We start from the raw sequence: 16,629 nt of genomic DNA, 5'->3' as shown, positions 1-16,629 counted from the left end.
CTAGTTACTTTTTCAGGAAGCATTCATTGTGGAGGAGGGTGATAAATGATTTTGTCATAAAGCAAAAAGGCATCAGTATTTTTTTTTAAATAAAGTCAATCAGCTTATGATGAAAAATGCTCTCCATCTCCAGAGAAAGAACTAATGAAGTCTGAATACAAATTGAAGCATACTTTTTCTTGGAGTTTTTTGTCTGTGTTTTCTTTCACAACATGACTAACACAGAAATGTTTTTGCATAGCTGCACATGTATAACCCATATCAAATTGCTTGTCTTCTCCATGGTGGGCGGGGGGGGGAGGAAAGGAAAGAAAGAATTTGGAACTCAAAAATTTAAAAAATGTTGAAATTATTTTTACATGTAACTAGGGAAAATGAAATATTATTTTTTTAAAGATAAATCATGAAAGAGTAAAATGATTGCTGGAGGGGCAGTGGATAGAGCACTAGTCCTGGAGTCAGGAGGACCTGAGTTCAAATCCAGCCTCAGATACTTGACACTCACTAGGTGTGTGACCCTGGGCAAGTCACTTAACCCCAATTGCCTTGCCAAAAAAAAAAATTGCTAGGCAACAGTGAGGTCTAGTTGTTGCAGAACCAGTTGGTTGTGTGACTGTCCAGCAGAGTTCACAAGTTTCCTGAGTAGGAGTGGAGAAGGCAGCCATAGGAAGAGGACTATAGAGTTGGGGTATGGAAAGGAATCGGGGCACGAAGACAAGCAAGTGAGAGATCCAAGGGTAGAGAACAATGGAAAGTTGAACTGGTTAGTACAGGGGTCAGAGGCCACTAGATGGCTCAGTAGATAGAGTGCTGGGCCTGGAGTCAGGAAGACCTGAGTTTAGAACTGGCCTCAGACATGTACTGGTTGCGTGACCTTGGACAAGTCACTTAACCTCTGCTTGCCTTAATTCGCTGGAGAAGAAAATGGCAACCACTTCAGCATCTTTGCCAAGAAAACCCCATGGACAGTATTGGTGCACTAACGGTCTACAGGGTCATGAAAAGTTGGACACGACTGAACGACAATACAAGTGTAGGAGTCAAGATTTTGAAGGGAGGGAAATGAGACCAGCGAAGGGATGAAGTCTTGGGAAAGCAGGGAGGAACGGATAATAAGGTTGCAGTGAGGAGAGAGGGCAGGTTTTGTATAAGTGAGCTGCAGGGAGAGCTGGAAGGTCAGGAGATTGTGGTCAAATGCAAAAATGACAGTCGTGGATTGTGGGGGTGAAATTGCTTGAAACGATGATGAGATAAAGAGTATGACCACCCCTGTGTGTGGATGAGGTGGAGTGAAGGTGCAGATTATGAAAGTTGAGGAAACTGAGGATCGGGATCTCAACATGTAGATTGAAGCCTCCAAGTTTAAAGGCAAGGGTTAAACTATGATCCATGTATTAAATTCCTTGAAAAAGGATGGAGAGGGCCAAGAGAAGAACTACAAGGATCTCGGTCTACAGTGGATACAGTGCCAGCCTGAAGATAGAAGACTCACCTTCCTGAGTTCAGATCTGGCCTCAGACACTTACTAGCTGCATGACCCTGGGCAAGTCACTTACCCCTGTTTGCCTCAGTTTCTTCATCTGTAAAATGAGCTGGAGAAAGAAATGGCCAACCACCACAGCACCTTTGCTGAGAAAACCCAAACGGGGTCACCAAGAATCAGACAAGACTGAAAGAACTAAGCAACAATCAGGATTGAGACAGGTTACATAGTTGGATGGAGTAAACCTCAAAGAAGGCATTGATGAGTGTAAGTGTTAGGTGGAAGGACTGGAAGAGGCAGTGAGAGGCAAGAAACACATCTATTTCTCTTTCTGGCCTAGTGTAGGGGGTGGCGTATGAAAGAAAGGCCATCTGGTATCAGAGAAGATAGCCTGAGATTAAATTATCTTCTTGGTATGGAACGGGGAGGGAGGTTTCCATGATTTCAAGAAGATAAAAGGAGAATAAGAGGTAGAGGTATAATGTGACAAGCAATTTTTAACAATAGGATAGGTTTCCATGGGGTTCAATGGAAGGAGAGGATAGACAGTATAAGGACATAGCAGGGATAGGACTGATATGGATGGGTATGAGGAAGCCAAAGTGGTAGCTAGAGAAGGAAGCTTTCAGAGGTAACCTGTGACTCTGGATCACAGAGATTCTGAGTACAGGAGATTTATTAGCCATAGGACAGTAACTTATCAGGCCCATCCCAGTAGCAGTGGTGCTTTTGGATTTGATTATCATTCCCTGAGTTAAGTAAAAAGTGGAAGACAGGGGAGGGAGGAGGGGGAAAGGTGGCTCGACAGATGGCAGGACACCATCTTGTCCGTAAGTTTGAGACTTAGGTGGAGCATAACCAATATATTGACATTGGGAGATCTCAAGAAGATCTCAATAGGTTGGAACAATGAACTGAATATAATTGACGCTAGTATTGGCTTATTGGCCTGGAAGCCTGATCAGGGACATGGGATCAGACCTGAATTTGAGACCCTGCCAGCTGGAGATAAAAGAGGGGAGTAGGTCAGTTTGGCAGAGCTAGGGCTTTAGAATCCAGGTAGTGAGAGGACTGATGTCTAGACCCTTGATAGTTAATGGGTGGTAGATTTATTTTCTTTCTCTAGTGAGGAAGAAAAGGGTGACAGATCTGATGTTGACTGGATTTTTACACACATACCCTTGGCAGGAGATTGAGGGAGGGGGATGTGGTAAATCTCTTGGAGAAAAGAGCAGAGGGTCTTCTCTAGCCTGTAATTCTATACGTGGCTTCTTTTTTCAGCTAGGGAAGTGTCCTGAAACACTAAAAGCACAAGTCACTATATTTTATTTTTTAACTATATTTATTTTTATCACCTTATCTTATTTTTTATTTATATGATAAATTTTATTTATTACTTTGAATTTTACATTGCAATCAACCAGTAAGCATTCATTAAACACCTGGTATATGCTGCATACTATGCTATGCCCTAGGGATACAAAGTCAAAAATGAAACTCCTAAAGAAAGTTTACATTCCATTGGACATTTCTTTCTTTCTTTCTTTCTTTTTCTTTCTTTCTTTCTTTCTTTCTTTCTTTCTTTCTTTTCTTTCTTTCTTTCTTTCTTCCTTCCTTCCTTCCTTTCTCTTTCTTTCTTTCTTTCTCTCCTTTCTTTCTCTCTTTCTTTCTTTCTTTCTTTCTCTCTTCTCTCTTCTTTCTTTCTTTCTTTCTTTCTTTCTTTCTTTCTTTCTTTCTTTCTTTTTCCTTTTTTTCTTCCTTCCTTCCCCTACCCTAGAGATGGCTATCATTAGACACAAATAAGTATGTATGTATGTATGTATATGTATATATATATATATATATAAAACACACACACATATACATGTAAAATTATTCTCTATATAATTCTATTTATCTGTTCTTTCTCTGGATGCAGATAGTGTCTTTCTTCATGTGTCCTTTATAGTTAATTTGAGTATTTATAATAGACAAAATAACTTATTTGCTCAGTTATTTTTAAAACAATATTGCTATTACTATATAATGATACATCTCTTAATCACCTGGGCACTCCTTTTTCAGAATACTAATTCACATTACCTTCAAATACCACAATATGTACAGTCATTCCCCAAAAAATGGATACTCACTTTGCTTCCAGTGCCTTGCTCCTCCACAACAGGAGAGAATGAACACAAAAGAAACAGAGGTCACATGGGTTCACGGAGACACCGTGACCAGGAGGGAGAAAAGCAGCTGCCATAGGTAGCTTATAGCAGTTCTTTCTCACCTGCCCCATCAAGAAAAAGAAGCAAAAGGGTCAGGTCGCTGCTTTTGTATACATATTCCAGCCAGGCTCAGCAGCTCATGCATCATCAGTCCTTCTGGCTCCTCAGCCAGCCAGAAGACTCTTCATCACCGCATAATACCAAGTCCTCATGGTCAGAGGTAGACTCAGTAGGCCTCCATGAGTTGGCTTGGAACCAAACAGGGAATATCTGTGCCTTCTATGCATAACCCACAAAAAAGGGCCAATCTGAGCATGGTATAAGGACTGGGCAGTCATGCCATTGTACCTACAAAGTTAAGATACCAGACTTTTAAATACCATTTCCTTTATGAAAATTGTTGTACATATATTTCAGAAACACACAGCTTCACAGGCAACAAATCTGCTTCTACTGATGAGAGAAATGAATGCCTCTGTGCCTTCCAAAGCCTCCAAAATCCTTTTCCAGCTTGAGACAGTAGGTGGGCATCAAATTTTCAGAACTTCTAGAGAGAATAAAGTGACTTCCTTCTGTCACATTAGAGAAAGGATTTTTCTGACCTTTATCGGGAAGTGTCTCACCTCTAAAAGGTGAGAATTTCACTACTTTTGTGTGACTTTTTGTTTCCCTTGCTTGTGGCCGTGACCATTATACTTACAGGAAATCAGAAAGAAATCATGACCCAAGGCTGTATGACTGATTGCATTGACTCCCAGGGTCTTCTGCTGATCATGCTTTTGACTCTGGAGTCATCTGCTTGCTCTTCTGGGAACCCTTCTGCGTGATAGAGGTAGGGCCTGGGGAGGTGGTTTGGGGAGGTCTGGGGGAGAACGAGCTCTGTTACCAGTGATTTGTGTTTTGCCAAGGAAGGATCAAAGGCTCACAGATTGAGGGCTTGAAGAGACCTTTAGAGTCACCTTCGCTAACCACCTCATTTCAAAGAAAAGGAAACTGAAGTCCATAGAAATTAGATGACTTGCCCAAGATGCCAAGGTAGGATTTGAACCTAGGTCCCCTTACTACAGAGTCTGCTTAATTTCTACTTTGCCGTTCTGGAGAACTTTTAAATGACCTCAGTTTATCCAGCAAACAATCAACAAAGATTTATTAAGGGCCTACAATGTGCAGAGTTCCTTAAAGCTCAATTCACTCCCATCTGGGAGCTCATAGTCTGATAGTGGGAATAAGACTGAAACACAGATAGATATAAACCCCGATATTATAGGGTACTCACCCTATAATAGAGAATTACAGAACAAAAATCCAAGTGAGATATTAAAGACAAAGCCCTCAGCTAAGATGGCCCCTTTTTGTAATCTCTGCCACAGAGATGACCTTGCCCTGTGGTCCAAAGCCTCCTCAGCCAGGAACCTGGAAATCCAGTCCAAGTGATTTACTGCCTGGGGAAAGTAATTTAATCATGCTGCCTCAGTTTCCTAATCTATAAAATGGGGATAATAATACTTACCTGACAAGTGGGGGTGTTGTAAAGATTAATTAACATCTATAAAGGCCTTTGAGATGCACAGATGAAAGGACTTCTGTATGGTAAGTACAAAGTATTATTATCACCATTATTACTTCCTTTAGCTCTAATCTTCTCTGCTAGTCACACTCCCCACAAGCCACAGTTAAAGAAAGAGGTGGACTTTCTGTGTTAAGGGTGGAGGATGTGATGTGGGCTAGAGTCTCCTCTCCACGTGAGGCAACATGGCGTCATGAAAAGGACTCCGGATTTAGAATCAGAAAACCCAGGGTCAGATCCTGCCGCTACCAGTGAGTACGTGTACGACCTTCGGCACCTCTTAAACCTCCATTTTCTCCTCCATTTACAAAAAAGAGCAGGGCAGCTAGGTGGCAAAGTGGATAGAGTTCTGGGCCTGGAGTCAAGAAGACAAGTTCAAACCTGGCCTCAGACACCTACTAGCTGTGTAACCCTGGCAAGTCATTTCACACTGTTTGCCTCAGTTTCCTCAACTGTAAAATTATCTGGAGAAGGAAATGGCAAACCACTCTAGCATCTTTGCCAAGAAAATCCCAAATGGGGTTACAAAGAGTCATATGTGACTGAAAAATGGCTGAACAATAATAAAGGAGAAGATTGGGTCAGAGGACCTCCAGGACCCCCTCCAGCTTTTATGAACATAAAGTAAGTGATGAATCTGCATGATGCCCCTAGGGGTTCAGAGGCCCAACACCCTTAGCAAAACCCTTTCAGTATTATCGACAGTTCACTGGAAAAGCAATTCTCAGGCTCTGAATCTTCATGCTTTTGACAGCACAGGGCAGCAGATAGATTTAGAAACTTGAGAAAGGTCACGTTTTTTAAAGCGTGTAGAGCTCAGGCAGCCAGTCCTGGGCCAAGCCTTTGACACCCACCACACCCATGGTGTCCTTAGTAAGACAGGCAGACTCGTCCTATTTTTTTCTTCCAGTCCAGCTGCCCCGCCATGCTTTACAGGATTGTAAAGTCCTCCTCATCTCTCCTGTGAAGTAGTAACAGAGATGGGATGGGGTCCCACGGACTCCCTCACACCCAGCACTTCTAGCAACCCAATCTCCTCTCTATTCTTTGTTTTCTCACCAGCCGAGGAGGTCACTGGACAAAAAGCCCAACCTCGCTTAATGAACGAGAAGCCGAAGTTGCATCAGAGGCACTGGTAGCCTTCTTCCTCCTTCTTTTGCAATAAATAATGATAATAATAATAATGTGCCACGACCAAACAACAGCTGGCATTTACGTAGTGCTTTTAGGCTTACACGTTACCTCAGATGTGAAGGTCTCCTAAGAGTTGATCCTTACAGTGAACTAAGAGCTATGATTGTTATCAGCTCCACTTTACTGATGGCCAAACTGAGACTCGGGCACATGAGGTGATTTGTCCAAGATCACATAGCTGGTAAGTGATTGAGGCAGGATTCAAGTCCAGGTGGTCCAGACAACAAGTCCAGTGCTTCATGAATTCCATGAAAAAAGAAGTCTTGTGATGGTTCTTTGATGTCTAAGGGGTAATTTGTCCTTTAGAAATGCAGTGTTTTGAATAGTCACCTTGGCCCAGGAGATAGAGTGCTAGACTTAAAGTCAAGCGTTCTCAGTTTGAATCTTGCCTTAGACATTTTGCTTGCTGGGCAATCATGTCGTTTAATCTCTCGGTCTTAGTTTCCTCATCTGTAAAATGGGGGTAATGATACATGACTACCTACCTCATAGGGTTGTTCTGAGTAAAATGCTTTAAAAACCTTCAAAAGTTATATAAATGTGAATTATTATTCAGTTGCAGTGGAAAAAGCTTTGGACTTCTAGTGGAAAGTTGTGGGTTCTGGTTCCTACTCTGGTACCAGCTAGCTTTGTCCAAGCTACTACCCTACCTCTCAGCTGTACAATATAGACAGTGAGATTTGTTCTGATTAATGACTTTATAAGGTTGCTGTGAAGAGCAAATTAGATAATGTCTGTGAAACACTTTGCAAACTTGAGATCCCTATGTCAATGTCAACTGTTGTTCGAAGATATTTCCCTTGGTTTGTTAAGTAATCAGTTACTACTGGCTTACAGCCTCTCTGGGGTACTTAGCTGTTCTAAGATAGGGTTCAGAGTCTCTGCTCCATTCTCAAGTGACTACTACAAAATGCTCACAAGTACCTGAAATGACTCATAGTCAGTCGATGGGAACATTTGGCCAGCACACTTAGGAAAGGCCATGCCCCTAAGCAGCCATGTGCTCGTATTAGATCACTGGTTCAAATGTCAGGGTAACCCCCGTTGAGTTACCGAGAACCCTGGCTGCCGTGGGATGATGTCCGGCACCGTAACTCATGAAGATTCTCTGCTGAGGGAAGGCTGGAGGGGTAGTGGCCTGCATCAGTGGAGGGAGCACCCACATTGATGAAATCACAGATTCTTTGAAGTATGAAAGCCAGCCACATGAAACTCACTCAAAACCAAAACTCCCAACTCCCCACAGCACACATCACTGTAGCAGAATAAAGTAACCCCATTCAATTTAACAAACATTTAGCAAACACCTACTATGTGCCAGGTACTGGGCTAGATATTGGCAACACAAAGATGGAAAATAACACTCACCTGTTTTCAAGAAGTTTGCCATCAATTGAGGAGGCGGGAGGAGGAGCTAAGATGACACAAATAAGTCTGATAAAATGTAATGAGAAGAAAAGAAGATCTTAGCCAATGGCTTTTAAAAATGTAAGGAAAGAGAGATCCTGTTAAGCCAGGGGAAGCAAGTAACTTCAGAAGAGATGGCAACTGAGTTGAACCTTGAAAGAAAAAAAGGATTTCAGCATGTGGAGAAGGCCTTGTAGTATATAACAGACATGGAGATTAGCCTGCAGAAATGTTTAGAGGTGACAGATGTCAAGACAAGATCAAGGAATCAAAATGAGAGCCCAAGGTGTCTGGAATTTAGAGTCATATGGGAAGAGGGCAAAAAGAAATAGTGGAAAGAGACTGAGCAAATGTGGAGGGCCTTCAATACCAGGCTAAGGACTTCATATTTGATGCAGTGGGCAGCAATGGAAGGTGTTTGAGCTTGGCTGGGGTGTAACATGGCCAAACTTCTGCATTAGGAAGGCATGTCTTGGTAGCTGTGTAAAGGATATATCAGAGACAAAGGCCTAGAGTTCAAGGGAAAAGTCAGGGCTAAACACATTGGTTCAGCAGTCATTTCCTTAGAAGGCCATATTGAAACCTCAGAGTATATAAAATTACCAAAGAAATGAACATACAGGGAAAAAAAAAGTCAAGAATAGAGCCTTATGGGACATCCTCCTGAAGCGAAGAGGAGCACAACCCAGTAAAAGAGACTGAGAAGGACTGGCCAGACAAGGCCCTGGAGCACCGAACTTCCCAACCCCCATGAATACTAGGAGGATGGGATCCCCCGAGGAGGCTGCATCTCCCCCTCCTAGGGGCATCACTGAAAGGTTGAGGCTGTCTCTTGTGCGAGCCCTTGTTTTGGCAAATTCTCCCCAATAATGCTATTGTTTTTTGCACTGGTAGAAGGAATTCTGGATGAGGAAATTCTTCTCCCAATGCAGATTGTTAGGCATCTCCTCTACTACTTCCGGGGGGGGGGGGGAATGAAAGTGAGGAGTTCAATGACATACCCAGGGTGGCAGAGCTAATATGTGGCAGAAACAGAACTTGAACCCAGGACTCCTGACTATAAGGCCACCTCTCTATCCCCTAGATCATGCCAGCTCTCAGATGGGTACTTTACGAACCTAAAAGCATCAGATCAATACTGTAATCAAGTGCACTGGGCTTCATTGATTCTCTGTGCACATTGTTTCCTGGCTCATGGAAGCAGCTGGAACCCTAGCTAGACAGAAAATTCTTATTTCTGAAATCCTATCAACACACTAAAGTTAATAAAGGGGGTGGGGAAGCATTTCAAGTTTCATCTTCTCCTCCCAAGGCTTACTATTTAAGGATAACCTACTACATATTCAAATAAGAGGTCAAGAGCTTGGCTAAAGCCTGTTGAACTTTCGAAATGCAGATAGAGAGGTTTAAAGGACCTTTGTTTTCTCTGCCCTTTAGATATGGTTCACCAGGCCCTACGGTTCTTAAAGAGCAGGCAGGAGCCTGGGAGCCAAGGCTGCTGGTCCTCAGCCTGGTCAGTGACTCAGCATGAAACACTCTCCAGAGATGAGCTCAGGTTTTACCGTAGCTCACCCTAGCCTGCAGCCTCAGGGGAACCAGGGCTGAGGGCAAAGGGTAATGAAGCATCCTCCTCATCCTCTCCATCACCAGCATTAATAATAATAATAATCCTGGGCCTTTATACAAGGCTCTCTGTTTTCAAAGGGCTCCACAATCATTAATTAGTTAACTAGCAATCACCGGCTCACCGCAGGCCTGCTGTGCTGAGCCGACAAAAGAGCCCCACTGTACGGCATCACTGCCTGCCTCTGACTTAGGGGAAAGTGAGGAGAGGTGGAGGAGGAGTGTGGACAAAGGGAGAAACTTAGCATCCAGAGCTAAATCTGGCTTGTTAAACCACGGAAAGATAAGTGGGTGTAATCCTTGGAAAAGCTTTCAACTACAAAGGCATTAATACCCAAGTATTAATATCATCCGCTTTGGAGAGAGACCTTTTCTTCAATGTAGGCAGCTAGGTAGCATAATGGATAAAGTGCTGACCCCTGAGTCGGGAAGACCCGAGTTCAAATTTGGATTCGGACAGTGACTGTGTGACCCTGGGCAAGTCACTTAACCCTGTTTGCCTCAGTTTCCTCATCTGTAAAATGACCCGGAAAAGGACATGACAAACAACCACTCCAATATCTCTACCAAGAAAACCTCAAATGGGGTCATGAAGAGTTGGACATGACTGAAAACAACCGAATAACAGCAGGTATATAGGAATGTAGTATGGGGGAAAGACTGTTGGTCCTGGAGTCAGAGACCCTAGGTTCAAATCCTGCCTCTGATAGTACTAGCCATGTGACCTTGGGCAAGTCACTTAACCTCAGTGGAACTCAATTTCTTCATATATAAAATGAGGGAACTGGAACCATTTATCCAACCTATTTTAAACGCATACTGTTTCTGATACAGTCCATGCCAGGCACTTGGCAAGATGATGTTGATACTGATGATAAGGAGCAGTAAAGCTAGACCTAGAGTCAGGAAGAGCTGAGTTCAAGTCCAGCCTCAGACATTTAATGGTTGTGTGACACTTAACCTCTGTCTGACTCAGTTTCCTCATCTGTAAAATGGAGGTGATAATAGCACCTACCTTTCAAGGTTGTTGTAAGGCTCAAAGGCACTTTGCACACCCTATGAGTATTATGTAAATGCTAGCTATTTATCATGATTGTTGTTGTTATTGTTATTATCAATGATGCCAGGAGAGCATTTTATTTTAATTACATTTAAAGGGCAGCATGAAGGCAAGAACCAAACCTACAAAGGGTACAAAGAGAATCTGGCTGTGAAATGCCTTGTTACCGGGAAATCTGAGAAATGCTCTTCTTAGAGGGTAGAAACCAAAGTTCTAAGACAAATGAGTGACCAGAAGAAAGCTATTAGTCATCTTTCTTCATGAGTGATCACAATACTTCTGAGGCTTTCCAACCCCAACTGGCAATTTAGGGCCTTGTCTAATAATAGGGGGCACCGTTCTTTATTGATCTTTAGGCTTCTCAGGAAATTAAGTAGCAGGTCCCCAATGAAGTGAGGGATAGGATGCCTGGCCCAAGCCAGCTCCCAGGCTTTTACCTTGGCCCAATTAAATCAGAATGAAACAAGAAATAGCTGGCCCATCTGCTACTTCAGAGCAACAGAGAAAAATGAATGCTTGGCCCACATGGAGAAAATCATAGTTTTTGAGTCAGTCACTTTGTGACTTTGAGATATCCACAATCTGCTGATCAGCTCTTGCTTTATGGCCTTCCACACCACCTGGGGTTGAGATCTGGTCAGACCTCAGACGTTAAAGCAGAGTAAGACAGCCTCAACTTGGCTGGAAGACCTAGGAATGATAATAATAATTAACACACTCAAGGTCCGTGTTCTACAAACAGTAATTAGGGAGGGAACAACCCTGGGAGGTATCTAAGATTAGCTTCTTCCAAAATAAGATTGGATCTTATTTTGCAGACAGGTAAATGAAGGCTGGGAAGTTGTGACTTCTTCAAGGCCACATGAGGATTTGGGGTCAGACTGGCCATTAAAATGCCCTGGCTCCTACTCTGAGGCTCAGATTGCAAATCACACCCTAGTCTATCTCCTGGAGAGCCCACAAGAAAAATAAAGAAAGAAAAATCATGTTAGCACCCAAAGGCTTCCGGAAGTGACATCTATTAAGTGACACTTCTGTTAGGACTCAACTCATGTTCTAATCCTGGTGCTGCTAGGGTACGGTTTTTTAATTAGGAAAAAAAAATTAGTATAGGTGATGCTTGGATCAGTAAGAATATTACTGCCAACAAAAATGTTTGAGACCAAAAGTAATCAAGAATGCATAGATAGATGTAAGCACCCTGAGGGCAGGGACTGTTTTCATTCTTTGTCTTTGGATTCTTAGTGCCTAGTGAATGCCTGGCACCAAGCACATGCTTAATTGGCTTAATTAACTGTTGATTAATTGATTTCTTCCTTTCTTTCTCCTTGTAATTTGATCTAAGGGAAACATGTATTGTACTAATTTGTCCTTTATTATTGCCATTATATCTAGCATATGGCTTATTTGTACATAGTTGTCTGTGCATTGTCTCCCCCATTAGACTGAAAGCTCCTTCAGAGAAGGGACTTTTCTCTGTTTCCCAGGCACTTAACACAGTGCCTGGCACATAGAAGTGCTTAATAAATGTTTATTGACTTACTACACCAAACCATATAGACCCAGGGAATGAGGACACAGGATGTAAGGACATTGCAGTCATGCTTTATACAAAAAAAGGACCAAGTTTTCTTTACTAAAAGTTGCTTCAGCATTTTTAAGAATGGTTTTTGAAAACGACTTCCAAAGCACAAAAGAGCTTTGCACTTGCAATCTTAAAAGAGGTTTTATGTCATTTTGGTTTTTTTTTTCCAAGAAAAGGATTCAGACTGACTTCCCAGGAAATATCTCACTCACACTTTCAAGTAAAGAAAAACAACTCTATCAACTGTGTCATCTTTGAAATTTTTTTTTTTGGTTCCCGGACGTGTAGTTTTTACTGGTGCAAGGAGCTCCACGTAAGAAAACTCTCTGGACTAATGAAGATCTGCCACTTACAGGCTTAAGAAATTATCTGAGGCATTGATTGAAAAGTTGTGACTTGCCCTGGACCACATTGCTGGTATGTGTCAGTGGTGGGACTTGAACCCAGGTCATCCTGACTACAAGAATCATAGGATTTAAAAGTTGTAGGAACATAAGATCATAGATTTAGAGATGGGAAGAACCTTAGGGGCCTCTGCATTTTACAGATGAAGAAACTGAGGCACAGTAAGATTAAGTGACATGGTTGGGGCCATACCACCTAGCATATGTCAGAGGCTGGATTTGAACTTAGAGTACACACACACACACACACACACACACACACACACACACACACACACACACATATACACACACATACACACAAACACATTAGTATTTCAATGTATATGTGATCTCACCCATTCCAATGGGTATCTATATCTACATCTCCTCATTCTACATACCTGTACATCTCCTCATTCTGTGTACCTCTTCTCCATTTTTTCTACAATTCTCCATAGAAGGAACATCTACCTAACACACTGAATGTTATTCTCTGGTTCTTGTGGCTAACAGTGCAAAACGTGCTTGGTTCAACTGTCATTTCTCACTCTCACTACATAACCAGTTTACACCCTTTTTCCGACAACGTGCTCCAACAGCCCTGGAGGTCTCAATAAAGGGCTCTGAGCTCACACTGGACTAAGTTCATCTTGGAGGCCAGAAAGCCAGACCCCAAAGAGTAGTCAGGTTCTGTCTCTGCTTTCACTCCAGGTTAATTACAGGGAAATCTCAAACTGAGCTTAGGAATGGCTCATGTCTAGGGTCTCCCAGAATATTGGTATCAGGGTCCTTCCTAGGAAAGGTACTCAGTATACAGTATGGATATTCATTATGAGACAGCTCTGTATTTTATCTATCAGTTTTGTCTTCTCCATCAGAGAAACAAGAGGCTCAAAGGCATACGTGAAGAAATACAGAAAATGTAAAATATCTCACATAACTGGTTGTTGTTGAATCGTTTCAGTTGTGTCCGATTCTCTGTGAGCTCATTCAGGGTTTTCTTGGCAAAGATACTGGAGTGGTTTGCCATTTCCTTCTCCAGCTCATTTTACAGATGAGGAAACTGGGGCAAACAGGGTTAAGTGAATTATCCAAGGTCACACAGTTAGTGTCTGAGGCTGGATTTGCACTTAGGTCCTCCTGACTCCAGGCCCAGTACTCTGTCCACTGCTCCACTGAGCTGTCCATATAACTGAATACATTCATTATATTTCCCATGGACTATGATGACAATTTTGTGGTATTTATGAGTAGATTTCTTGCATTTGCCTTAGATCTGCACTGTCCAAGCAACTTGTAAAGCACATCTCCTGGTCAGCCAAGGTATGACCTTCTTTAGTGCCTTGGTTATCCAATATGATCCTGCCAGTGGGCATCTTCTCCTTTGATGAGTTGTGGATATCTCTTCCTTCTGGTCAGCTGATGCTTAAATCAGAAAAACAGGAACTTTTTAACCCAGGAACTTACCTTGAAGGTTTCAAAATGTCCATTTCTGAGGTTGCTCCTCGTTCAACAAGGTTCAGGGATAGGAACAGAAAGATCAAAGAAATCAGCTAAGAATTCAGGCTCCTGGAGATAAGCACGTCTCCTGATGTCATATGCTAGTGTCCCTCTGCTTATGCTACAAGCCACTGTTGCCTCTCATCCTAAGGGAATGAAAGTATGTGCAAAGGTCTGAAAGAGAAACAGGATAGTTTCCACTTGTAGACTACAGAAAGGGAAAGTTTGTCCACAAGAGTCTATCTCCTTTCCATTCCCCACTTTCCATGACCAAATTAGCTTCAATAGAGCCTCCCCAGTCCCACCCCCACCCCCACCCCTCAGACACTTCAATAGCATCACTTTGGCTTTAAATCATCTTCAACAGAACCTCTCAGTCCCCAGTCAGGAGTTCACCTCATCATCCCAGGAAGGGGCTACCATTTAAATAGCATTTTAAAGTTTCTAAAGCACTCCTTGGACCATCACGACCAACCTGGGAGGCAGGTGCTATTATTATCCGAATTTTGTCTTTGTCCAGTCTTTTTTTTTTTTCCAGTCTTTTCTGACTCTTGATGATCCCATTTGGGGTTTTCTTGGCAAAGATGTCAGTTATGTACTTCATTTCCTTCTCCATTTCATTTTACAGATGAAACTGAGGCAAACAAGGTTAAGTGACTTGCCCAGAGTCACACAGCTAGAAATGTCTGAGACCAGATTTGAATTCAGGGAGATGAGTCTTCCTGATTCCAGGCCCGACATTCTATCCACTGTGCCACCTAGCCACAGGTGAGGAAACTGAGGCTGAAAGAGTTTAAATGACTTGCCTGGGATCACATAGCTAGTAAGTGATTGGGGTAGGATTCAAACTCAGATCTTCCTACTTCCAAGTCCAATACTTTAGCCACAGCAACATCTAACTGCCACCTAGTTATAAAGATGTGATACTTCTGACCTTTGACCTCTTTCATTTCTAAAACTCAAACACATTCCCTTCAACATGTAGGTATCTACATCTACATCTACATATATGGGTGTATCCCACAATACCCTCTCTTTGCCCCTTTTTGCACTGAAGTCACCAAGTACCAAAGTATTCGTTAATTTGGTTTGGAAGACCTTGTCAGCTTCTTTAGTCATTATTTCTATGTTCTTTGTGACAAATATCATTGTCTAAGCTGCAGCTGTCTTCCTGGTGGTCTGATTGCTCATTGTAAGCACTGTAAATAAGCTACAAAATGATGCTTTGTTTTGTTTTTTCCTTGGGTGCATTGTGAAACAAGCTCCTTGGACATCTTCCTTTGGATCTCCAAGGAGAAGCCATGCACTATCCTTCCATTTAGCTGCAACTTCTTGATGTCTCTTTTTGGGGGAAGCAGGATGTTCTGAGAAGAGTTCCTGATTTAGAGTCACAGGACCTGGGCTTGAATCTCAGTTCGGCCAATTACTACCAGCATGACCCCGAGCAAGTCACTCTCTTAATGCCTCTAGGTCTCAGGTCAATTGTAAAGTGATGAGGCTGAAGTCGATGTTCACTTGGGTCCCTTCTGGCTCATATAACCTATTGCTATTAATTATCATGATTAAAGATCATAATCTTATGATACTTTTTTAGTTTCGTATTTTTAGCAAGAATGCCCAGGGGCAGCTAGGTGGTGCAGTGGATAGAGCACCGGCCCTGAAGTCAGGAGGACTTGAGTTCAAATCCAACCTCTGACCAAACACTTGACACTTACTAGCTATGTGACCCTAGGCAAGTCACTTAACCCCAACTGCCTAAAAAAAAAAAGTGTGGAGGAAGAGTGCCAAATGAATATGGTTCAGTTCTCCTGGTAGCATATGCCCTTAGAGTTCATCAGCTTAATCAGTTAGCATTTAGAATATTAACAGTTACATTAATGTTAGTAGATTGCCTAAAAAAAAACATGATTCTTAGCACCCTTTGCCCCCACCTCTTTCCCTCATTCTGCCATGGTTGTGGAAACAGAGTGGCATAGTGGAGAAAAGAGCCAGCCTTTAAACCAGAAAGACCTGTCTCTGATACACACTGGCTGTGTGACCCTGGACAAGTCCCTTAACTTCTCAGTGACCTAAGCAACTCTCTAGGTTCACAAGTTGCAAAGATGGTACCAACTTGCCTTGGCAGAGAGAGTTTCCTCATTTAGAAGTTCCCTATACCAATGAAATCAAGTCCAGGCTACTACTGTCACTACAGCAGAAGGATGCCTCTGATGAATGTAAATTGCTTTTCATTTTTGATCAAATTCATGAGCTAACCTGGCCAAAAAATAAAAATTCATCTCTTAACGGCCAATCTTTTGGCCATGAGCCTTTCTCTACTTAGCCAGACTACTTCTCTAGCAGAAAATAAAGTGTTGCTGAGATGATCATCAAAGCTTTTTTTAGCTTGGCAGAATTTGCCAGAGCTTTTGCCTCATTGGCATAACCTTGAAAAATCCAGAACCACTTCCATACCCTGATGATACATCAGACTTCGGTGGAGGGCAAATAATCCACATGATGTTTCTTAATTGTTTCTTCATCTCCAGTTTCTTTCACATAGATTCCCCTTTCTCCAACTTAGTTCAGCTCCTCATCACCACTCACCTGGATTATTTCAATAGCCTCTTAATTT

This window comes from Phascolarctos cinereus, unplaced genomic scaffold (genome assembly GCF_003287225.1).
Source record: "Phascolarctos cinereus isolate Bilbo 61053 unplaced genomic scaffold, phaCin_HiC Scaffold_5;HRSCAF=322, whole genome shotgun sequence".
Classification (NCBI taxonomy): domain Eukaryota; kingdom Metazoa; phylum Chordata; class Mammalia; order Diprotodontia; family Phascolarctidae; genus Phascolarctos; species Phascolarctos cinereus.
This window is presented reverse-complemented; position numbering follows the sequence as displayed.